The sequence below is a fragment of the Spermophilus citellus genome, assembly GCF_964194105.1.
Source record: "Spermophilus citellus genome assembly, chromosome: 8".
Taxonomy (NCBI): domain Eukaryota; kingdom Metazoa; phylum Chordata; class Mammalia; order Rodentia; family Sciuridae; genus Spermophilus; species Spermophilus citellus.
The window spans coordinates 126696199-126721568 of NC_138189.1; the positions used below are offsets into that span (position 1 = coordinate 126696199).

The following is a 25370-nucleotide window of genomic DNA, read 5'->3' on the forward strand; positions in this document are numbered from 1 at the left end:
ATAATTAGGTTTTTACTGAACCCATACTGTTTTTGTTTGTTGCCTTATTATAGTTATTCCCTAAACAGTACACTGTAACAACAATTTACATGCCATTGGCTCTGTATTAGTAATAGATTATCAGTAATCTAGAGATTATTTAAAGTGAGAATGTGAACAGGTTATATGCTATTACTACATTATTTTATATAAGTGGCTTGAGCATCAAGGATTTTTAGGTTGGTTGGATCATGATGGAGTGGGATTACCTAAAACCAATCCTCAATGGATACCAAGGGATGACTATTCATATATCTTTCTGTATGTAGATGCATGTGTGTACATATGCACGCACACACACACACACACACACACATATATACACCCTATATATACACACATACATCAGCATATTATTTTCTAAACCACTTGAGAGTAAAGAGCTTATGTTCCTTTAAGACCAACACGTACATTCATGGTGGCTCAAAATTTCAGGGTGTATTTCTTAGGAACAAGAATATACTCTTATATAACTATAATATATTTTCTAAAATACGGATATTTAAATGTGATACAATTTTATTATCTAATCCATAGTCCATGTAAAAATTTGTCAAATGTCCCCAAGATGTACTATATAGCTAATTGTTTTCCAGTCAAGACTCAATCCAGGAACATACTCTGCATTGGGTGGTCATGTCTCCTTGGTCTCCTTTAATCAGGAATATTTCCTCAGCCTGTTGTTGGCCTTTACAGGTTGGAAGATTTGAATCTAGTCACTTTACAAACCAAGCCCTGATATAGGGGTTAATCTCTAAAAAATTGAGATTGACTTGGTTATGATTGGATTCAAATTATATATGGCAAAAAAGTCACCTTGTGATGCCACACTCTTGCAATGCATCCTATCAGGAGGCACATGCTGCTGTCCCAGTAGGTGGTACCTACCAGATTTCTCCACTGTAAACTATCGATCACTCCCTATGTAAGTAATAATCAATTTGTGGAGAGATACTTTGAGATCATGAAAGCATCCAGCTCCTTTTCAAACTTTCATCCACTAGTTTTAACATCTATTGTTGATTTTCCAAATAAGTCCACCATTCCTTCTATATTTTTCACATAGCATTCTACTTTTCCTATTACTATTATTATTGTTATTAGTAGTTGTAGTTCTGTATTCATTAGTTATTTTGTTTGTTTGTTTTAGTGGTTTACTCATTCATTGTGGTTTTACTCTTAAGTTTTTGTCCCAACAATTATAACTTCTAAAGTAATGCAATTATTCTGCCTATTTTGGTTGGGTTTTTTAAAATAAGTACTTTTCTAAGGTACAATAGACAAAAAAAAAGCTGTGTATATTTGAAAATACTGTTTGGTGGGTTTGAAGGTATGTAGGAGACCTTCAACACAATCGATGCCACAAACTTATCTGTAGGCTCAAAAGTTTCCTCTGTCCTGTTAATTTAATTTTATTTTTCAAAACATGTCATAAGACTAATTTGTGGTAAGAGCACTGAACATTTAAGATCTACCTTCTTGGCAAATTTCTAAGTATTCAATACAGTATTAAGTATGTGGTCGATGTTAGACAAACAGTTTCTCAGAATTGACTCCATCTATTTCTTACTTGCATCAATATGAACCATGGATTTTCACTTATTTCAATGTGTTATAGGCCATTACTATGGATACTTATGAGTATGCTTAAATTGACCCACATTGACCAGTAGATTCCCATGGTCTAATTATGTCTCCATTAATCTTTATTTCCTTACTTTCTAGCAAAATAAAATGTCTGTGAATACTTTTAACAAAGAAATTACATGTTTGCATTAGCTACAGCCACAAACATGATAGCACTGGGGACAACCTCCCTGTTGAATGTCCTTGTCCTGGAAGGCTTGTGGAAGAAAGGGAAAGGTCTATGCCACTGGGATGGCTTACTCTGGCATCTCACATCCTGCAAAGCCATAGACGACCTATTGGTGACAGAAGCCTCTTCAGGGGCTTAAAGATTGGGGTCCAGCGAGTAGAAGAAAAATGTGCTCATTCCTTCCATTTATTTCTTATTAAATCATCTTTGAATGTCTTCATAATTTTGAATGTCCTCTGTCATAATTTTGTGGTAATTCTTCTATTCCTATAAACCAGAATAAATATGAAAGAGGAAAAAAAAAATCAGATTCAAAAAGCATCAAGGATCTTTGATCCGGAGGGCCTGTGTCTCAGTCACCAGTGTGATGACCGTATGACATCAAGCATCTCTAGGCCAGGAGACAAGAGCAAGAGACAGCAACGAGGCATGTGAGACAGCAACATAGATCGTGGGTAGATTTCAGAGTGAACTGCACATATGACCTTGGATCCTCTCAGTTAACCCACAGATGTAATAGGCTGGAGAATACGTGAACTCTGAAGGAAATGTGGAGCACAGTTTACATTTCAAGCTTAAAATCTAAATCCCATACCCCCATCACAAAGGGTAAAGGGGGTTAAATTATTCTTCACTCATAAAAAAAAAAAAGAATGCTAAAAGATTTATTTTTAACCTCTAATCCCTCCTTAGGCCTTAAAGGAAGATTGATGCTGTAAGTGGTGGATCTAATTCTATTGCAATTCTTCTAGCCTTAAGACCACATATTTCTAGCAGATTACATGATTGCAGTGTATTAATCATAATAGAGACCTTCTCTTATTTGGAGGCAACAGCTCAGTCCTGGAAAGTTGAGCTTGCCTTAATGAAAGGAAAAAAGTCCCAGATTCAACCAGAAAATCAAATTCCATCAAACGGTAAACAAATTGCCTCAGGGACTTTATAGATGGCCTTAAATCTGAGCTTGCCAGATACAGATCTTACCTCCGAAAGTGGGAAAAACAATATCCCAAACCTACACACGTGCTGACAGACTTGAAAGAGGAATAAATGATACCTATAATCACCTTGATTTAATCTTTGGGGCATGGTTAGACGGAGCAGATGAAGTAAGGCCAAAACATTTCCTCACCTACCTCAAAACAAAGTGAAGCCTTTTATTTTGGCAACAGACATTAAGTTTATGGTTTGGTTGGGCACCATCACCCTCACCTCTCCACTTACACAAGAATTTCCCCTCCACTGAAGCCCAGAGAAGGGTGGGGAGCTCAGACAAAAGGAGGAGGCCATGAGAATGAGGTGGTCCAAACTCACCACATGTTGCCTTCTGCTGTTTGGAAACGTGGAGACTTTAAAAGCACTTTAGAAATAAATGCGTTAGCATTTGGAAAGCAAGTCTTCATGGAATATAGAAGGGGTCTCCTGGCATACAAAAGGTGTCTGATAAAGTATGTTCCAGACCAAAGCTCCAAATTAAGTATTTGAGAATCTCATCCAAAAAAAATTAAACCAAATAGTTGGCAAAAACACAGCTAAATTGTGCAACTGCACGCCAAGCAGCCAAATCTCAAAGAAAACTCTTAGGTATAATTTACTAAACCAACTGAATAAGAGGCAGCCATAAATTACAGATGAATGCAGATGTTGGTGGATTCAGGAGTCACCTCTAAGCCTATTAAAACTTTAAACACACTGGTGCCTGATAGCCCAAAAGGTTGAAGAGAGGGTAGTGAGGAGCAGCATGCAGAAGATGAGTGCGTGCGTGTAGAGGGGTCCTACTGTGGCCAGCTGCCCACTCCACTCTCCGTTCCTAAGAATGTATCTCAGAAAAGAAAAACACCTGTGGAAATTGCCCCATGATGTCTGTTATGGTTTGGATATGTGATGTTACCTGAAAGCTCATGTGTGAGACAATGCAAGAATGTTCAGAGGCGAGATGAGAGTGTAACTTAATTAAGGGATTCATCCACTGCAGATTATTGGGTGGTAACTGTGAGCAGGTAAGGTGTGGCTGGAGGAGGTAGGTCACTGGGGGAATGCCTTTAGGGTTTATGGTTTTCCCCAGGGAGTGAAGCTCTCTCTGCTTCCTCAAGGTCGGGTTCTAGGTTGCTTTTCTCTGCCGCACCCTTCGTCCTGGTGGTCGGCCTCACCTCTGGCTCAAGGCAATGGAATCAGCCATCTATGGTCAGAGACCTCTGAAACCTTGACCCCCAAATAATCTTTTCCTCCTCTGTGTTGGTTCTTGTCCGGTCTTTTGGTCACAGCAATGAAAAACCTGACTAAAACAATGTGTCCATGGAAAATGTAAATAGCTCCAAGACCAGAAGTGCCCACAGGGCTGTTGAAGTCACAATGCTTTCAGGGGTTTTCTGAAACAAAATACCTGCTCTGGGGACTTGCTTTAAACATAATTCTATTTAAACTAATGCATGAAGGAAAGCAAATCTGAATGTTAGGTTATGAAGCTAGTTTCTGCACTTCTACCTAGAGAAGATGAAGCTCTATCACAAAGCTGAGAGGTAGACACTGTTTTTCTAGCTTGAAGGCCCTCCCTCAGCTTTGGTCTCCTCAGATACTAAGCCATGGCTCCTGGGTTAGTCCTTTTCCTGTAACTATAATAAAACACCCGAGGTAAATACTTTCTAAGAAAAAGAAGGTTATTTAGCTCACAGTCTGGAGATTCTAGGACATAGCTCCAGCTTCCACTCAGCTCTGGTGAGGACCTCATGGCAGATGGCATCTCAATGGCAGATATGAGGGGACAGTCACATGCAAAATAGGAAGCATGAGGGCTGCATCCAGCCAGGCTTGTATTTTATAACAATTTCCTCTTAAGAACTAACCAGGAATCCCATGAGAACTATGTAAATCTCTTTCAAGGGCATGACCCCAATGACCTGAGCACCTCCCACTGGGCCCCACCTGTTAAAGGTCCCACCTCATCTTATTGCCATGCTTGAAATCAGGCTTCCAGTACATGAACCCTTGGGGGACATATTTAAACCATATCCAGACCCTGGCAGTTCCATTTCCCTGGGCAATTTTACTTCCTTAGAATAATAGATTATTTTGACTCATATCTGTGTTGCATTTTACATGACATAAAGAGAGCTAGCCCATACATTGAGCCCTAGAAAGATCCAACTCTTTTTAAGTGTTGAGCCTAAAATTTTGTCCAGTGGTGAAATGATGGGATCTGACTTAGCTGTCTTAACTTGGTGATCAGGTAGAAAAGAAGATGGTTAGAAGCCAACTATCCAAAGAATTAACTTCCTTTATGGTGAGCACTATTCACACTTCAGCAACTTTCCTAAACTTGTTCCTTTCAAAAGGTTAGAGTAGGCCTGATGTGGCATATTGACTAGATAGAAGGTTTCTGTCTCCTCAAAACTAACAAATGAAAGCAAAATAACCAGGGGAAAGGATCTGCAAGCAGACAGATGAATCAACAGCATGAATACAACATAAATAGGCATTTAATCTCATGGTGAAGAGCACAGACTCGGGTGTTGGGCAGAATCATAGCTACACCACTTCTTGGTACTGATGATGAACTTGGACAGGTTACCTAACTTCTCTATCCCTGGATATCACACTGGTAAAAGGGGATAATTATAAAAATAACCACCTGTATTAGTCAAGTAGCTGCAGAGAAGCAGAACCAAGAAAATGTTTAAGTAGAAAGAAATTCAAGGAACTGACTCATGGGATTATGGGAGGCATCAAGTCCAGAATATGCAGGGTAGACCTAGAGGCTGGAGACCAGGGAAGAGCTGATGCTGCAGGTCAAGTTCAAAGGCCATCTACCAGGGAATTTCCTTTTGCTTGGCAAGAAGTCAGTCTAGCGTTCTATTCAGACCTGCAAACAATGAGATGAGGCCCACCAACATTGCTTGATCAATTTTAAGCTACCAGTTTAAATATTGATTTCATCCAAAAACACCCTCATAGAAACATTCAGAAAAATATCTGACTGCATATCTGGACACTGTGGCCCAACCAAGTAGATACATAAAATGATCACACTACTGCAAAGGATTTCTGCAGGATTGAGTCAGCTGATTTATGTGAAAAACCCAAGAGCTTTGTAAGTGTTAGTTATTAAGATTATTCCTATCTTGGGGCTGGGGCTGGGGCTCAGTGGTAGAGTGCTCGTCTCGCATGTGTGAGGCCCTGGGTTCAATCCTCAGTACCACATAAATAAAGGTATTGTGTTCACCTACAACTAAATATATATATATATATTTTTTAAAAAAGATTATTCCTATTTTTCTTATTAAGCAAGGAGTGCTGATAGGTAAAGAAGCCATGTCGGTATTTTCCAGAAGACAGAATAAGAATAGTTTTTCTTTTCTTTCTTTCTTTTGTACCAAGGATTGAACCCAGGGCCATATTCCTAGCCATTTTTCTTACCTTTTATTTTGACATAGGGTCTCACTAAGTTTCTTAAGGCCTAGATAAGTTGCTGAGGCTGGCTTTGAACTTGCGATCCTCCTGCCTCCGCTTCCTGAGAGCTGCTGGATGATAAGCTTTCTTGTTTAGGATGTTGAAAATTGCCCACAGGGAGATCCCTGTGAGGCGGACAGTTGAACCAGGAGGAAAGTGTTAACAAACGAAGCAACCGATTTCCACAAGTAGCGTTTTCATCCCCTTTTCTCTTGCTGCGTAGCTTATCTCTCACTTTACATAAATCTTCCCTTCTGAATTTATACCATTAATAAAACAGGACACTAATTTATTCTGCTCAGTCAAAAGGCTCAAACATAACACTGCATGTTAGACAGTGACAGATTATGTTATTACAGCTGATTCCAGCAGACATTCATAATCCAAAAGAAAAAGAGAGGAAGAAAACTTAAGTTGTGGGATCAAGGCACCAGTAAATCCTCCTACCTGGGAGGTTAAGCAGGGAACATTCAGTGGGAATTAGGAATGGGTTGCAAAACCATTTGTAGTTCAACACCACGAAGACCACTCCCATGGACACCGATTCCACCCCTTGTTTCTGCAGTTTTGATTCAAGTGAAGATTTTTTCCCCCTTTCTGAAAACCACTCACATTTTATAATAGGTTTTAGCAAAAATATAATAATAATAATAATATTCCTCTTACATAAATTTGCTTTATAGCTACTTTGTTTGAATCCATCTTTTCCTTTCCACATCTTAAACAGTCTACTAGTGGGAAGAGATGTATCTGGATCTGAGGACAATCAAGAAACCCAAAGAACAGGATGACAAGTGAAATGACTAATGGCCTGGTACCCCAGGTGGCAGTTTGGGACATGATGATGGGTAGCATTATCTATCCTGCATTCACCTCGTTCTGTTACTGTCTAAATTACGACCTTGAAAACTCTCACCTGCCCAGACCAGAAGACAGACCCACAGTCCCAGCTCCTCTTTCCATCTGTCCTGAAAACAACAAACAAACCCAAAATAGAGCAAGGTCAAGTTGGCTTCTTTTCAATGTGTATTTATCAGGCATCTATTACGGAACGGCTAGATGTTGGACAGGACCTATTCACTGATGATCTCCTGTGGGCTCTCCACTTTGATCTTTAACACAAGGGGGAACAAGATCTTTTTCTTACAGAAACTTGATAGGAAGAGACTGTGGAGTCCCCTCCCTAAAGTGATTAAGTAATAAAATACACGTAGGTAGCTGTCCTAACAGGCAAGAGAGGTGCATGTTCATTCTGTAGATAAGGAGATGTACGAATGCTAGGAAACTTCAGAGCTGAGAAAAGATGCTGTTTTCAGCTGGCTTCCAAAGATGGTGAGGATTTGGGTCGGCAGAGAGGAAGGAGGGTAGCAATAGAGGCTTGGGTTGCAACAATAAGCATGGTCTGGTGGGAATCCTTCTAGACCCAACGGAGGACTGGTCTGCCTAAGCAGGCAGAAATGGAGAAGTGATAGGCTCACACTGTATCAGATGGCTCCTTGGGGAACCCTGGTCTTGCTTTCTTCCCTTGCCAAGATGAGAGTCCAAATGAACCACTGTTGGCCTAGAAGAACTGGCCCAGTGTCCAGCGCATAATAGTGTTCAATAAGGGCTTGTTGAATAAATAGCTCATCTGATTTGCTGACGTTCATTTTTCCAATCACGGTGACCTGTTCCATAGCTATTCTGACTACAAACATGCAATGACAGGCAAAGTCAGGTGCCTACAAGTATCCTACTTACTCTGGCTACTGCAGTTGGTAGCTCACGTTAACGGTGGGAGATGACCAAAAGCAAAGCATGTTCAAATTTTTGTAGCAGATGATTATGTCAGTTAGCTTTCCATCCCTGTGACAAAATATCTGAAGTAAATGACTTATAAGGAAAAAAGGTTTATTCTGGCTTGTGCTTTCAGAGCTTGTGGTTCATGGTTGGTTGGCTCTGTTGCTTTGGGGCCTGTAACAGGGAAGAACTTCACAATGGGAGATAGTAGCAGAGGAAACTGCTTATGGAAACTGGGAGACAAATAGAAAGATGGGGAGGAAATGTGATCCTAATATCTCCTTCAAAATCATGTCCCCAGTGGTCTACCTTTCTCTCACCAGGCCCCACCTCTTATAGGTCCCACCACCTCCCAGTAGTACCACAGGCTGGTGACCAAGCCTGTAACAGGTGGCCTTTCAGGAACACTTATCCAAACCTTAGCACTGAGGATGAAGGAACATCAATTATCTTTTATTTAGGGTTTAAATAAACTGGGAATCTGGAGGAACAATATGTTGAAAATTAATAAGAAGGGAACAACTTTAGAATCAATACATCCTCCTCTCATGGTACTGAGATCCCTTCTGAGAGTGAGCAGGGCCTGGTTGGTGATCAGAAGAACCACCATTCACTTGTTATGTTTACTGTACTTTCTCCAAAAGCAAAATCAGGAAAAAGGGAGACAGCAACTAACTATAAAGAAAAATCCTACCTGGGGAAGTACTTAATAAAATTAGGCAGCTTCAGAGAATTGCTCCAGTGTCACTTCAGTGGAAGTTTAAGAAGCAGTGCATGATTTGCCACATTTCCTTCCCCCAGGTTCTGGGCTTATAGAAGAACATTAAGATGGATCCTCCATTACCCTGGGTGTCTGAGAGAGGATATGTGTAATCCCCAGAAGATATGCCATGTGTGTGAAAAATAAATTTGTGACAGATTAAATCACTAAGATCTGGGGTCATTTATTAGTGCAGCAAAACTTAGCCTCTCCTGACTAAGTCAAAAATCCTAAAATAAAAATTACAAAGGAGGAGGGATGAAGGGGAGAATAACAATCTTCAAAAAATGTAACAGGTGTTAAATTCTAACCTCTATAATACATTATTTGTGCAGGAAACTGCAACAGTGTACCACTACCTGGTTCATTTTCCTTCCCCTGGCACATATACCCACAATAACCTTAAAACAAATAAGGTAGGATAGTATTGTCCTTCTAAAGAATCATTATATGTTATAGAAGTGGATAACACATGAAGTAAAAGTATTTCCTGTGTGTACTCCATTAGCCTATGGAGCTAATCTACCATGAGAGCTCAGAGAAGTGAAGTTATTTACCCAAGGTCACAGATCTGGTAAATAAGAGAGTTGGGACAAATCTAGAATGTGGCTCACAGCCATTTGCCTAAGCAGTATTCTTTCCTGTCACTTCATCCTCCCCAAGTTCACAGAGGTTAAATGATTCTCCCAAAGTCAGAGAATTAGCCAACAACTGGAGTGTAAGTTTTCGTTCTCTCTTCCTCCTTTCCCTGTCTCCCATCAGCCTCTTCCCCTGGTCTTTATCTTCTCTCCCTGCTCGCCTGCCCCTGTCAGGGTTCAGAGTCAGTCCTGGACGTCTAGAAAAAGGTACAACTAAGATCCTCCACCAGGCAGCGTGCCACAGATAGGCGGCTGGCAGAATTAAACCTGCGCATCCGGCCAGCCTTCTCTGGGTCCTGCCTCCTCCTGGAGGCAGGTGATTTAAGCTTTAAACCACTGATGCTCAGGCAGAAGAAGAAACACTGCTCAAGGGGTTGGAGATCCGAGACTGTGACACCACGCCACCCACCAGGAGGAAGGTGGCTCCCGAGGACCAGTGCGGGGACCACAGTGCCATCACCCAGAGGAGTCGCTCTTGCAGGAGGGGATCGCGCTCCTCCGCTGGCGACTCTCTGACCCTCGCTCTAGGCCAGGGAGAAATGGAAGGGTGGAGTGAAGGCTGGGAAAACTCTTGCCTTCCACCTTCCTTTTCCAGTGGCAAGTGGACTACTCTGCGGCAGTCAGGGAGAGACAGAGACGAGATGGTACCGTGGACTCTGCGGGCGCTCTGGGAGCAGCCCAGCCTGGGTGCCAACATTCCTGAGGCTCCCGCGGCCAGAGCAGAGGATTGTGACCGCAGGGCCCTGAAGGATTGGACGTATCCTGTCCCTCAACTTTTCAGCTCTACTATTTCCTTTCAGACTTAGAAACTTTGGATGGGATCCCAAGAAGGGTGGAGAAATAAAGATCTCAGTTTACAAGAGAAACGTGGAGCGCAGAAGGCCATCTGGGGAGAGGGGCACCCCATACTTTCCTGCCCACAGGGCCATCTCCCCATCCCCCTGGACCCAGCTCCTGCCAGGGCTCCTCTAACCAAGTCCTCCTCCACCAGGAGACAGGATGGCAGAGCCTCAGTCCCCTAGGGCTGGTGGGGACTTTACAAGCTCAGTTTCTTGCTTTCAAAGGTGGAGCAAAATTCCTAATGGTGATCTGGGAAGAGTGGGGGTGGGAAAGAAAAAGTGGGTAGAAATCAACCAGCATGAGTTCCCTGCTCTTCAGATTTATGGCAGAGCCCACGTGGGGATTCCCTACAGGCCCTTTCTGCAATCTTGCTTTTTTCTTCTCCTAAAAGTTGGTATATCTGAGCCAGGTCTTCGCTCTTCTTTCCCTGGAGAGAACAGGAAAAATGGCCTGTGTCCTGCATTTGAAAACATCTGGTGGGACCATCAGGAGAGAAAAAGCAAAGGCTATATAATTTAACTTACCTTTTGGGATAGTTTTTATTACGTTTACTTTCTCGAATACTCAAAAAAAAAAAAAAGTTTGGCATTTTCCCATTAGTTAATGGGTTCGGAATTTTATTAATCAATGTCTAAATGTTCATAAAATAATGCCACCTTTTAAAACCAGAGGCAAGGACCGTTTCCAAATGCTTCCAGTCAGAAAGAATAATATTAGAATGCAAGTTGCATATGTGCTAAAATCAGTCTTCCAGGAGTGGGACGTAAGCTCTCAATTATCCCAATCACTTCCAAAGCTACAGATCAAGGCCAGAAACACACCCCAGACCAAGGAAAACACCCAGGAACAGGCCTATAGGACCCTCAGGCAGCCCAAGCTAAACCCTTCACTTTCCTCCATTCAATTCTCACACAAACCTACCTCTACCTGGGGTCTCATACCTGCTCCAAGAGCTGTCACAGCTATTAATCACACATCTCCAGGGAGTGTGCTGATTGGCAGGCCTAGTGTGGTTCTCTCTGGAGGTTGTAATGATGTGCTATGTATTCTGAGAAAACTGAAAATAGATCTCACATCTTCCTTTCTGAAAGTACTTTTCCCCACCATTATTTAATGTGACTATTTGGTTACATCAGTTTCCCCAAACAATTAATAAAATCAATAAGAACAGGGACTGTGTTTGTTTTGTTCTTATCTAATATCAAGCACTCAGCACAGGACCTGGTACAAAGTAGTACTTAATAAATGGTTGACAAATGCCCAGGAATTCCACTCCTAGATATACACCAAAGAGAAATGAATGCATTTTTCCATTAAATATCATGGGTACAAATGTGTAGGACAGATTTGTTCCTAACAGTCCCAAACTATACATGACCCCAATGTCCATCAGTAGTAGAAATGAATAATGGAATGTGGAGTATTTGTGCAATTGCATACTATCCAGAAATTAAAAAAAAAATTAAATGTAAAAAAGGAAGCTACGGCTCTATTTGACAACACAATACAGAGCAAACGAGGCTCAAAAAATGTGTGATTTTATTTATATTAAAGTTTAAGACTATACTGAACAGATATTTGATGTTAGAAGTCAGCATGGTAGCTCCAACAGGGGGATGGGTGGTGGTAGTTGGTGGGCAGGGACCAGGTTGTCGACAGTGAAGGGTCCCAAAGAGCTCTAGAAGGTGGAAGTCCATCTTTTGGGTTAGGATGGAGTAGAAACTAAATATTCAATATTAAAAATGACTAATACGGAAAAATTATGGCTCAGTACTCTGCCTAGAATTTGGCCCAATTAAATGACTTATAGGAAGGAAAACCTTCATGCAGCAGAGTCTTGTCCTTGTTCATACTGAATCCCAATGTTTATCTGCCCATCACCCAGTAAATTTGTTTTCAAATGAGACAGATTTGGGACTCTTTGTTCATCCAGTGGCTGTGGGCCTCTCTCTGATGAAGTACCCTCTCATTCTTCCCAAACCCATTCCCCACCCATGAAGGGCTCCAGTCAACATTCCTAAAATGATGTCTTCTATTCCCACCCTCAGCCAATTGCTTCTCTTGGGTTTCCTTTTTCTCTTATTTTTTTATTTTTTTTATTGGTTGTTCACAACATTACAAAGCTCTTGACATATCATATTTCATACATTAGATTGAAGTGGGTTATGAACTCCCAATTTTACCCCAAATGCAGATTGCAGAATCAAGTCGGTTACACATCCACATTTTTACATACTGCCATATTAGTGACTGTTGTATTCTACTACCTTTCTTATCCGCTACTATCCCCCCTCCCCTCCGCTCACATCTTCTCTCTCTACCCCATCTACTGTAATTCATTTCTCTCCTTGTTAATTTTCCCAATCCCCTCACAACCTCTTATATGTAATTTTGTATAGCAGTGAGGGTCTCCCTTCATTTCCATGCAATTTCCCTTTTCTCTCCCTTTCCCTCCCATCTCATGTCTCTGTTTAAAGTTAATCTTTTCTTCCTGTTTTTCCTCCCTACTCTGTTCATAGTTGCTCTCATTATATCAAAGAAGACATTTGGTATTTGGTTTTTAGGGATTGGCTAGCTTCACTAAGTATAATCTGCTCTAGTGCCATCCATTTCCCTGCAAATTCTATGATTTTGTCATTTTTTATTGCTGCGTAGTACTCCATTGTGTATAGATGCCACATTTTTTTATCCATTCATCTATTGAAGGGCATCTGGGTTGGTTCCACAGTCTAGCTATTGTGAATTGTGCTGCTATGAACATCGATGTGGCAGTATCCCTGTAGCATGCTCTTTTAAGGTCTTCAGGGAATAGTCCAAGAAGGGCAATAGCAGGGTCAAATGGTGGTTCCATTCCCAGATTTCCCAGGAATCTCCATACTGCTTTCCAAATTGGCTGCACCAATTTGCAGTCCCACCAACAATGTACAAGTGTACCCTTTTCTCCACATCCTCGCCAGCACTTGTTGTTGTTTGACTTCATAGTGGCTGCCAATCTTACTGGGGTAAGGTGGTATCTTAGGGTGGTTTTGATTTGCATTTCTCTGACTGCTAGAGATGGAGAGCATTTTTTCATGTACTTGTTGATTGATTGTATATCCTCCTCTGAGAAGTGTCTGTTCAGGTCCTTGGCCCATTTGTTGATTGGGTTATTTGTTATCTTATTGTCTAATTTTTTGAGTTCTTTGTATACTCTGGATATTAGGGCTCTATCTGAAGTGTGAGGAGTAAAAATTTGTTCCCAGAATGTAGGCTCCCTATTTACCTCTCTTACTGTTTCTTTTGCTGAGAAAAAACTTTTTAGTTTAAGTAAGTCCCATTTGTTGATTCTTGTTATTAACTCTTGTGCTATGGGTGTCCTATTAAGGAATTTGGAGCCCGACCCCACAATATGTAGATCGGAGCCAACTTTTTCTTCTATCAGACGCAGAGTCTCTGATTTGATATCAAGCTCCTTGATCCATTTTGAGTTAATTTTGTGCATGGTGAGAGAAATGGATTCAGTTTCATTTTGTTGCATATGGATTTCCAGTTTTCCCAGCACCATTTGTTCAAGATGCTATCCTTCCTCCATTGCATGCTTTTAGCCCCTTTATCAAATATAAGATAGTTGTAAATTTGTGGATTAGTCTCTGTGTCCTCTATTCTATACCATTGGTCCACCCGCCTGTTTTGGTACCAGTACCATACTGTTTTTGTCACTATTGCTCTGTAGTATAGTTTGAAATCTGGTATCGCTATACCGCCTGATTCACACTTCCTGCTTAGAATTGCTTTTGCTATTCTGGGTCTTTTATTTTTCCATATGAATTTCATGATTGCTTTATCAATTTCTACAAGAAATGCCATTGGGATTTTGATTGGTATTGCATTAAACCTATAGAGAACTTTTGGTAATATCGCCATTTTGATGATGTTAGTTCTGCCTATCCATGAACAGGGTATATTTTTCCATCTTCTAAGATCTTCTTCTACTTCTCTCTTTAGGGTTCTGTACTTTTCATTGTATAAATCTTTCACCTCTTTTGTTAGGTTGATTCCCAAGTATTTTATTTTTTTGGAGGATATTGTGAATGGAGTGTTTTTCCTCATTTCCGTTTCAGAAGTTTTGTCGCTGATATACAGAAATGCCTTTCATTTATGCGTGTTGATTTTATATCCTGCCACTTTCCTGAATTCATTTATTAGCTCTAGTAGTTTCTTTGTAGATCCTTTTGGGTCTTCAAGGTATAGAATCATGTCGTCCGCAAATAGTGATAATTTAAGTTCTTCTTTTCCTATTTGTATGCCTTTAATTTCTTTCGTCTGTCTAATTACTCTGGCTAGTATTTCAAGGACTAAATTAAATAGAAGTGGTGAGAGAGGGCATCCCTGTCTTGTTCCAGATTTTAGAGGGAATGCCTGCAACTTTTGTCCATTCAGAATGATTCTAGCCTGAGGCTTAGCATAGATAGCTTTTAAAATGTCAAGGTAAGTTCCTGTTATCCCTAGTTTTTCTAATGTTTTGAACATAAAGGGATGCTGTACTTTGTCAAATGCTTTCTCTGTGTCTATTGAGATGATCATATGGTTCTTATCTTTAAGTCTATTGATGTGGTGAATAACATTTATTGATTTCTGTATATTGAACCATCCTTGCATCCCAGGGATGAATCCTACTTGATCATGGTGCACAATTTTTTTGATGTGTTTTTGTATTCGATTCGCCAGAATTTTATTGAGGATTTTTGCATCTAGGTTCATTAGAGATATTGGTCTGTAGTTTTCTTTCTTTGAGGTGTCTTTGTCTGGTTTCGGAATCAGGGTGATGTTGGCCTCATAGAATGAATTTGGAAGAGCTCCCTCTTTTTCTATTTCCTGAAATAACTTGAAAAGTATTCGTATTAATTCTTCTTTAAAGGTTTTGTAAAATTCCGCTGTATACCCATCCGGTCCTGGGCTTTTCTTGGTTGGTAGTCTTTTGATGGCTTCTTCAATTTCATCCATTGATATTGGTCTGTTCAAATTGTGTGTATCCTCCTGACTCAGACTGGGCAAATCATATGACTTAAGAAATTTATCAATGTCTTCACTATCTTCTATTTTATTGGAATATAGGTTTTCAAAATAATTTCTAATTGTCTTCTGTATTTCTGTAGCATCTGTTGTGGTATTGCCTTTTTCATCCCGTATGTTAGTAATTTGAGTTCTCTCTCTTCTTCTCTTCGTTAGCATGGCTAAAGGTCTGTCGATCTTATTTATTTTTTCGAAAAACCAACTTTTAGTTTTGTTAATTTTTTCAATAGTTTCTTTTCTTTCAATTTCATTGATTTCTGCTCTGATTTTAACTATTTCTTGCCTTCTGCTACATTTGCTGTTATTTTGCTCTTCCTTTTCTAGGGCTTTGAGATGAAGTGTGAGCTCATTTATTTGTTGTTTTTTTCTTTTTTTGAGGAATGACCACCAGGCGATGAATTTCCCTCTTAAAACTGCTTTCATTGTGTCCCATAGATTCCGATATGTTGTGTCTGTATTTTCGTTTATCTCTAAGAATTTTTTGATTTCCTCCTTTATGTCTTCTGTAACCCATTGATCATTCAGTAACATATTGTTCATTTTCCATGTGATGTAGGATTTTTCCTTCCTTCTTTTATCATTGATTTTCAGTTTCATTCCATTATGATCAGATAAAATGCATGGTATTATCTCCACCCCTTTATATTTACTGAGGGTTGCCCTATGGCATAATATATGGTCTATTTTTGAGAAGGATCCATGTGCTGCTGAGAAAAAAGTATATCCATTTGATGATGGTTGATATATTCTATATATGTCAGTTAAGTCTAGGTTATTGATTGTGGTATTGAGTTCTATAGTTTCTTTATTCAACTTTTGTTTGGAGGATCTGTCCAATGGTGAGAGAGGTGTGTTGAAGTCACCCATAATTATTGTGTTGTGGTCTATTTGATTCTTGAACTTGAGGAGAATTTGTTTTATGAATGTCGCAGCACCATTATTTGGTGCATAAATATTGATAATTGTTATGTCTTGTTGGTGAATGGTTCCTTCTAACAGTATATAATGTCCTTCTTTATCCCTTTTGATTAACTTAGTCTTGAAGTCGATTTTATTCGATATGAGGATGGCAACCCCTGCTTGCTTACGAGGACCATGTGCGTGGTATATTTTTTCCGATCCTTTCACCTTCAGCCTGTGTATGTCTTTTCCAATCAGATGTGTCTCCTGGAGGCAGCATATTGTTGGATTTATTTTTTTAATCCATGATACCAGCCTATGTCACTTTATTGGAGAGTTTAATCCATTAACATTCAGAGTTACTATTGATATATGGTTTGTACTTCCAACCATGTTTGATTATTTATCCTTTTTTTAAAAAAATTTAGTTTGTTTCTCCAGGATTTTCTTTCCCCTCACCCTCTGTCTTTACCGAGGCACTTCCCACTGATGGTTTTGGTTATTGTTTTTCATTTCTTCCTCGTGTAGTGTTTTGCTCAAAATGCTTTGCAATGCTGGTTTTCTGGCTGCAAATTCTTTTAACTTTTGTTTATCATGAAAGATTTTTATTTCGTTGTCATACCTGAAGCTTAATTTTGCTGGATACAGAATTCTTGGTTGGCATCCATTGTCTTTCAGTGTTTGAAATACGTTGTTCCAGGATCTTCTCGCTTTCAGGGTCTGTGATGAAAAATCCGTTGGTAACCTTATTGGTTTACCCCTGAATGTAATCTGCCTCCTTTCTCTTGTAGCTTTTAATATTTTCTCTTTGTTCTGTATATTGGATATCTTCATAACAATGTGTCTTGGCGTTGGTCTACTGTGATTTTGTGTGCTCGGTGTCCTGTATGCATCTTCAATTTGTATATCTGTTTCCTTTTTTATTTCTGGAAAGTTTTCTGTAATTATTTCATTCAGCAGGTTACTCATTCCCTTGGTTTGAATCTCTGTACCTTCTTCTATCCCGATGACTCGTAAGTTTGGTTTTTTGATGTTATCCCATAACTCTTGGATGTTTTTCTGGTGATTTTTTACCAGCCTTTCTGAGTTGGCTAGACTCTTTTCAAGATGATATATTTTGTCTTCATTATCTGACGTTCTGGCTTCTACTTGCTCCACTCTGTTAGTGATACTCTCAATTGAGTTTTTAATTTGGTTTATCGTTTCCTTCATTTCTAGAATTATTGTTTGATTATTTTTTATAATCTCTATCTCCTGATAAAGATGCTTAACTTCTTCTTTTATCTGTTTATGTAATTCATTCTCAATGTGTTCTTTCGCTGCTTGAATTTGCTGTCTTGTATCCTCTTTAAGGTTCCATTCCATCTGTCTAAGGTGTTCCTTGAGTTCTTTATATGACCATTTTTCTGATGACTCTAGGTCCTCCTGAATATTTAGGCTGTCCTGCATTGTTTGTACTCCTTTACTTCCTTGCTTTTTCAAGTTCCTCATGTTACTTCTTGTTCTGTTTGACTGCTGAGTTACTGTTTACTCCTATAAATTTATTTGATGCTTGGGAGGAAAGGTATTAGAAGGGAAGGGAAGAAGTCACTAAAGAGAATGAGAGTAAGCAGGTATAATTCAAGGAAGGGGGAATAAGAAAATTGAAAAGAAATTAAAAGACAAAAGAAGAAAAAATAGGAAATAAAAAAAGAAAAAAGCTTTAAAAAAAGTTTAAAAAAATTTTTAAAAAATTAACATTAAAATTAGAAGAAAAAAAATTTTAAAAAAATTTAAAAAACAACAAGAAAGAAAAATGAAAATGAAAGAAAAAACCCAAATCAAAAAAAAAAAAGAGGAAAAAAACCTAATAAATGCAGTCTTAGAGTTTGATTAACTTCTCTTCCAGTAGGTGGCGCTGTGCCCACCAGGCCAAGTTTCTCCTGTCAATACGCGGGAACCAATCACTGTGCAGCAGCTCCTCCTCCCAGACTGGGCGAGTCTCCAATCCTGAGTGCCTAGGGCCTCCTCTTGTGTCTAGTCACTTCCCACTTTTCCTCTAGCCAGGCCCCTCTCACGGGTGCCGCTCACCACAATACTGGCTACACACCAGGTCTGCTGCTCCCGGGAGCCCTGTTTTCATGGACGACTGGGCACACTCTCCCTGTTTGCCATTCCCTTAGACCCTAAGTTTGTAGAGCTTGGGGCTGAGAATCCTCAGCGAATTTTACTTGCCCTCCGGTAGCCACGCCCCCAGTAGCTGGTGCAAGAGACCTCAGTTGTCAGAACTGGTGAGAGCGGTAGCCGTGAGTTCCACGCCACGGGTCCAGCGCCACCTCTGATTCCCTTGGTCTGGCTATCGCGCTCACGGGAGAGCTGGGGGGGGGGCCCTTAAGGTTTCCCCGATGTGTGGAGAGGGAAGGCTAGGGAATTACACACCTGTAGCCGCAGGTTTCAATGAAGTTATCTCCTCGCCGCAGTCTGATGACGTCAGTTCTCTGCCATGGTGGTATCTCTTGCAAACGGCGACAGTTCGTTTCCCTTTGCCGGGCGACCAATGCAATGGGTGGGTCCTTACTGTCTCTCCCAAGCCCAGTTTCAAACCTGTGGCCACTACCTATGAAGGCTCCGTAGGCATTTACCTCCGTAGGATGAGAAGGGCTGACCAGTTGTTTCAGCCGGATGGATTAGTGCTGAATCACAGCTGTTTGTCTGCGGGAAGCAGGCGAACGGGAGCTTGAATTCAGCCGATCCGGTCTCAGTGTGTGTTCTGAGAGGCCCAGACTGATCGCCCCAGATCCACGTCAGTTCAGCATTGCCTAGTGATCCTTTCTCTTTGGGGTTGCTGTGATAGCTCCTCTGATCTTAAGGGTCCGCAGAAAGAGAGAGCTCCTTTTTCTCTTCCAAGTTTCCCACTTACCCAGTCTGACACTTCAGCCATCTTTAACATCTCTTTCTCCTTTATCTACTGTAGCTACTCTGTAACCAAGAGCCATCGTCTGCCATGATCTGTTTCTACTTACACCCTGTTCATCCAACACCAAAATGTGTAGGTATTTTTCACAACCACAAACTAACTCTTTAACTCTTTGGACATCAGCTGGGTGTCCAATGATTCAGTTCAAGTTTGACATTATCTATCAAGCGTTAGCTCAGACCCCATAGGTCAAGGACTTAGTCCCACAAAATGGCCTTCATTTTAGATACCAATCACAAGTCCAATCCGCCATGATCAGAAGTCCATGCTTCTGATCAACTAGCTACAGAATACGATCAACTGGGTTACAAAGTCAAGAGGTTCTCACAACCCTCTCCTCAATCTCAATAATTGGCAAGAATGGCTAACAGAGCTCAGGAAAACAGTTTGCTTCAGAGTATTGATTCATTATAAATGATATAATTCAGTAAGAGCTAGTGGAAGAGATGAATATAAGAAGATATGGAGGCAGAGGCACCCAAGCTTCCATGCTATCTCCAGCACATTGATATGCTCCCTAACCCAGAAGTTCTCTGACTCCCATTGTTTAGGTTTTCATGGAGGTCCCACTATGTAGACATGAGTAATAAACATTGGCCAGTAGTGATTAACTGAAACTTTAGAGTCTCCCAGTCCCAAAGATTTAAGTTCCTTTGGTCATGCCTTGTGTTGACCAGCCCCACCCTGAAGCTACCTAGGGACCCCCAACTCATGTATGGTCATTTCATTAGCATAAACTCAGGATGGTTGGAAGGAGATTTTCAATGTCAAGAGTCTCCTCTTACCCCCATTACTTAGGAAATTTGAGGCTTTTAGGAGCTGTGCGTCAGGACCTGGAATCAGGTTGAAGACCAAGGATGCACTCTTATAACATCACTATATCAAACCATCTTATTCATCTGTTCCCTCCCTTCGGTTCCCAACACTATCATCCTGGCTCAGACCTTATTAATTTGGCCTGGAATATCACCCAGAAACCCTCTGTGCACTGTTCCTAGAACTCATGGAGTCATGGCACTCTCCAGTTCTCAAACTTTCAAAGGCTACCCAGGAAGAGATCACACTCACTGCCTACCAGGTACAACACTGGCCTGCCACGGAAGGTCTTCTACAAGTAGGCCTCGAATGCCTTTTTATCTGCTGTTACTTCCTCCTCCCCACACGGGCACTTGGGTCAGATGAGACCATTAGCATTCCCCAAATAAGAGTGCCAGGTTCCCACCTCCGAATCCTGCTCATTGGTTTTCTCCTAGTAACACCAGCCCCTCTTCTCTCCCCAGGTACCCGGAACTCTACTGTCCTAACCCAAATCCTGAATATAAGCAAAAATAACCAACATGGTTTCGGCACCATTATGGAAGCATAAAGAACCAGGAGGGAAGCAGACCTCCAAAGGATCAGCAAGCTTTCCTTATTCCGCAGTGGAGTCAATCCATCAGGCGCTGGAGGGGCTCATTTCTGGGTAGGAAAATGGCCCCCAGTTATAGAGGAGCTCTGAGTTTTATAGTTTACAATGAAGGTGGTTTAATCATTGGAGACTGAGGCAGAATGTGTCAAGTTCGGGCAGTCAGGAAAAAAAAGTTGTAAAAAGTCCAAAACTCATCGTCACTGGGAAAAGCTCAGAACTCAGTGCTCACCGCTTAATCTCTCTCTCCAGGATTCATTGTTACCCAGAGCTTCTCTGTTTGCTCTTCTCCTTCTAGGACTCATCAGCAATGGGAAAGGGTGAAAGTCCAGGGCCCGAGGTTCAGTATCTGCCTCCGCCCTACAGAACCCATTGTTGTTGGAAGGGATTTACTGGGAGAGGTTTAACGTTTGTCTTATTTTTCCTCCCTCTTCCAGGGCCACACTGCCCTTCTGTGCTTCCCAGTTGCTCTCTTGGGGGATGTTATTTTCCATAACCCTTCACTGAATATCCCTCATAAAGCTTCAACCCACCTGTCACCTCCCCCAACTGGTGCTCCCTAAACTCTCCCACTCCCGCTTTCAATTAACTTTGGTCTATCTGTGCTACTCTTATAGCACATACCATATGGTACATTGTGGTGACTTAGGTTCCTTTTTAAGCTATATGCTCCTTCAAGACAGAGGCCAGGAATTAATTCTCTTTGAACTCATAGAGTTTATTTTTTTTGTTTTGTTTTGTTTTGTTTTTTGAGGAGGTACTGGGGATTGAAACCCAGGAGTATTTAACCACTGAGCCACATTCCCAGCCTTTTTATTTTTATTTTGAGACAGGGTGTCACTAAGTTGCTGAGGCTGGTTTTGAATTTGCAATCCTCCCACCTCAGCCTCCCAAGTTGCTGGGATTATAGGCACGGCCACCATGCCCGGCTGACCTCACACAGTATTTTAAATGCATGCTGATTGAAATAAAAAATGCATGAAGCAAAGAAAATCAACCCTCAGCTATGTGTTAGACTGAATGAGACTTGGTAAGTTATTTCACACTTAGATGTAAAAGACTGCTTAAAGGATTAGTTACATAAAGATTTTTTTAAAAAAAAAATATATTTATTTATTTATGTATCTTTAATTTAGGTGGATACATTAATTTGTTTTTATGTGGTGCCGAGGCTCAAACCCAATGCCTCATGCATAGTAGGCGAGCATTCTACCACTGAGCCACCACCCCAGTCCCAAAGATATTTTAATTGTAATAGAGGATAATCCATTAACCGAAAAATGACACTATAAAGGATGAAACCGCACATGAAGCTTAGTAATGAAGCTTCTTGGTGCCACTTCAAATTGGGATATCATTTACATTTGGCCCTCCCTATATGTGGGTTCTCTAGCTGCAGATTCAACCAACAAATGTATTCAACAAAAATATTCATCTTTATTGAACATGCACAGATTTTTCTACATTATTCCCTAAACAAAACAGTAGAACTCTTTATATAGCATTTACATTATTCTGGGTATTAAAAGTAATCTAGAGAGGATTTTAAGACTATGGGAAGATATGTGGAGGTTATGTGCAAATATTATGCCATTTTATATAAGGCACTTGAGCAGTCACAATTTTGGTATCCAAATGGGGTCTTAGAACCAATCCCCTTTGGATCCCGGAAGACAACCGCATTCTGCTTTGGGTTAAATCAGTCTTAAGGACTGGCTAAGCCAGGATCTTTCAGGGCTTCATGCGTACTTCCCATGTGGCCACAGCAACCTTTCAACATCATTCAATTCAGAGTCAAGCAAAGCGGTCACATGCTCTGCCAACCACCACAATGTGTCACTTGAGAAAGTGACTGGCCTCTCCAAGTAGGAGGCGGCAGTGTAGCCATCAGCACTGAGGTTTCCACAGGGGCCTGCTGCTGCCCATCGCAGTGTGTCTGTGGTTCTGTCTGGCTCCACAAGACTTTGGCGGGGAAAAGTGAACCTGTCCCTCTCCTTCGCCAGGCACTGCAGGGAAGCATTCTAACTTTGCTCTCCGGTCTTTGTTGGGAGTTATAATAGAAGATTTGAGGCAGGCTGCCTGATTCTTATGAATTCCCCCACCTCTGAGTTCATTAAAACCAAAGGAGCTCTTTCCCAGGGAGAAGGGCAACATTCCGGTCTATTGACATCAAAATGCCCGCGGGATAGTCCAGGAGGAAATGCCGTACAGGAAGAAGACTGAAGAGGTGGTGTGGCCAATGCTTTGGAAGAACATAAGGTCTTAGGGTCAAGCCCACAAAGTGAGAAAAGGAAAGAATGCTTTTGCCAACTCCTTTAGATGGAGATGGACCCTGAGCACCAAGAGCGAGCATGCACACATGCACTGTAAAAATGCCAAAAAACAAATGCAGAGCTTTCCCTTGGAAAAAAAAAATTATAGACCCTGGCAGATGACTGTGAAGTGAATTTGTGATGGGCTAGGTCTGTCCTGGCCCAGTTATGCTCAACCTCTGTCTCCATACCCAAAAGCTACTGCTCACTGGCTGGGCCAGAACCGCAGGACAGGCCTTCTGCTCTTTCTGACTGGGTCTCGCTGCCAACTGGCCGTGAATCTAAAGAAATTGGCAGGGCCCCACCTTGCTTTAAGTGAATGCATGTGCACCTCTCATATTCACAGCGGACACCTACTGGGCTGGTTCATGAGGAAGCTTGAGATAATCTGTCCACTGACACTGACAGAGCCCAACTCTCCAAACAGGACATTCCCTGAGGAACAGAAAGAGGGCCTTCGCTCCTCAGGTCCCATATATGTAAAAAGACTTCTATTCCAGCAGCCTCCGCCTGGCGGTTTCTCATGCACTGGATTCTCCCTACACATTTCTGTGGCTCTGTGCTATGGCCAAAGTAGAGAGAAGCTGGTAGAGCTAAAAACTCTCTGGAAAAAAGTTAGCCACTGAACTTGAATCTAAATATGTCCCAGGGAACACAGCCCAAAAGAATTGTTAATTAAATCTCAGTGGAAAACGAAGTCTGACCACAGTCATCTTGAGTCTAAAATGGATCAGTCTAAGGAACGACAGAGATTCATCCTGTGGTCACAGCGACCAGAGCCTTGTCAGTGTCCCAGTGCCTATAGGTAGGGGAGGGGGCTGCCATGCCCTGTCTGCTCAGGATTTCCTGAACCATGACAAACATGCAAGACCCCAAAGGAAGACCTGGCTAAAAGGAAGCCAGAGTGGACAGTTGACATGAAACCTCCTTTCCCTTCTCCTGTGAGGGGCCCTCTTATTCTCACCTTCTTTCCCGGATTCCATTTTAAGCAAATGCTTCAAAATAATGCATTTTTCAATTTGATAATATTATTCATCTCATTGAAAGAATGTTGGGGAGGAGATCGATTGCTACTTGCCGTGTGGGGTTGGGCCGGGTAGGTGTGAAGCAGCATATGGCAAATATTTGAGGAGAGTTAAGGAGATTTGGAAATCCTTCAGAGGAGAATAGGAAACAATAAGCAGAAAGATGCTGGGGAGTGCCAGGACCTGGCTCAAGGCCAACTACACGAAGGATGTCACTCTGCAAGGCTGTGTGGCTTTCTCCAGCTGAAGTCTGGGAGTAAGCATGGAAAAACAAACAACAGGTATAACTGAAGCTAGGCTGGAGATGGGGGGTGGAGGGGCAGTGGGGCAGAGGAGAGAGGGTCCTTCAGGAGAGCTGTTGACTTCGTGGGCAGTCATCAAGTCTGCAGAGGAGGGGAGTAAAGACAGGAAGTAGCAGGATGGAGAGATAGAGGAACAGGGGCTGGGGAGATAGCACAGTTGGTAGAGTGCTTGCCTTGCATGCACAAGGCCCTGGGTTCGATCCCCCGTACCTCAAAAAAAAAAAAAGAGAGAGAGAGATAGAGGAACATTCTGAAAGTCCCAGCTCAGAGCCCCCATTCTTTCTGAAAGCTCCTCTCAACAGAGCTGTCCAAAGAGATCACACGTTCCCAGAGACATGTGTCTGTTCTAAAGCAAGCCCTTCCAAGTGGAACAAGGTCTAATTAGGTGGTCACCTTTCCATGTCCCAACATTAATAAAAGCATAAACAAAGATGTTTTCATATTTTCCTGTTTTTATTTTTGCATGTTCACTCCATCTGTATAAAGTTTCAATAAAACTAAAGTGGCCATGGGAATACAATATATATCCCATTCCTTGGATATGCTACACCCAGGTTAGCTTTCTGATTTCTGTTTAGCCAGCCCTGGCATTCTGGAGACTGCACTTCTAAATTAAATTGATGAAGGTATAGAGAATTTTGCACCTTTATTGCTGTTTGAGAACAAAATTGGTAAAAGCAATCTGGAGGTACTGATAAGTATTCATCTTGCCTTTCCAGCAATTCCACCTCCAGAAATCCATCCTAGAGAAACAGGCAAAGATTTATGCCTAAAACTAGTACTCATTCTCTTCTTTATAAAAGCAAAAAATAAATAAGTGTTAAAAGATGGAAATGTAATTGAGTGAATTATAGGACAAAGGAATACTTCTGAACTATTAACAATTATGTATTATTGTATATTTATCAAAAAAGGTGTTCATAATATTTGAAGTCATTAAAAGGTAATTGTAAACAGTATGATCCCATTCTGGTGAAATGAAATACAGAAAAAAGGAAGAGAAAAAAAAACAGAGGAGGGAATAAGGAAAGAAAGAATCTAAGGAGACACACTTCAAAATGCTTCTCTGGGACTGGGGTTGTGGCTCAGTGGTCGAGTGC

General features: G+C 41.2%; 1 pseudogene across 1 annotated transcript in view; it reads left to right on the plus strand.

The window, feature by feature from the left end:
- The first annotated feature begins 6163 nt into the window (after positions 1-6163).
- LOC308654731 (small ribosomal subunit protein eS7-like) overlaps positions 6164-25370 on the plus strand; it is a 114264-nt pseudogene continuing 95057 nt past the window's right edge. Inside the window, exons 1-2 of the transcript in view lie at positions 6164-6169; positions 9826-10122. The product of the transcript in view is annotated as a small ribosomal subunit protein eS7-like (transcript). The remainder of the gene's footprint in view (positions 6170-9825; positions 10123-25370) is intronic.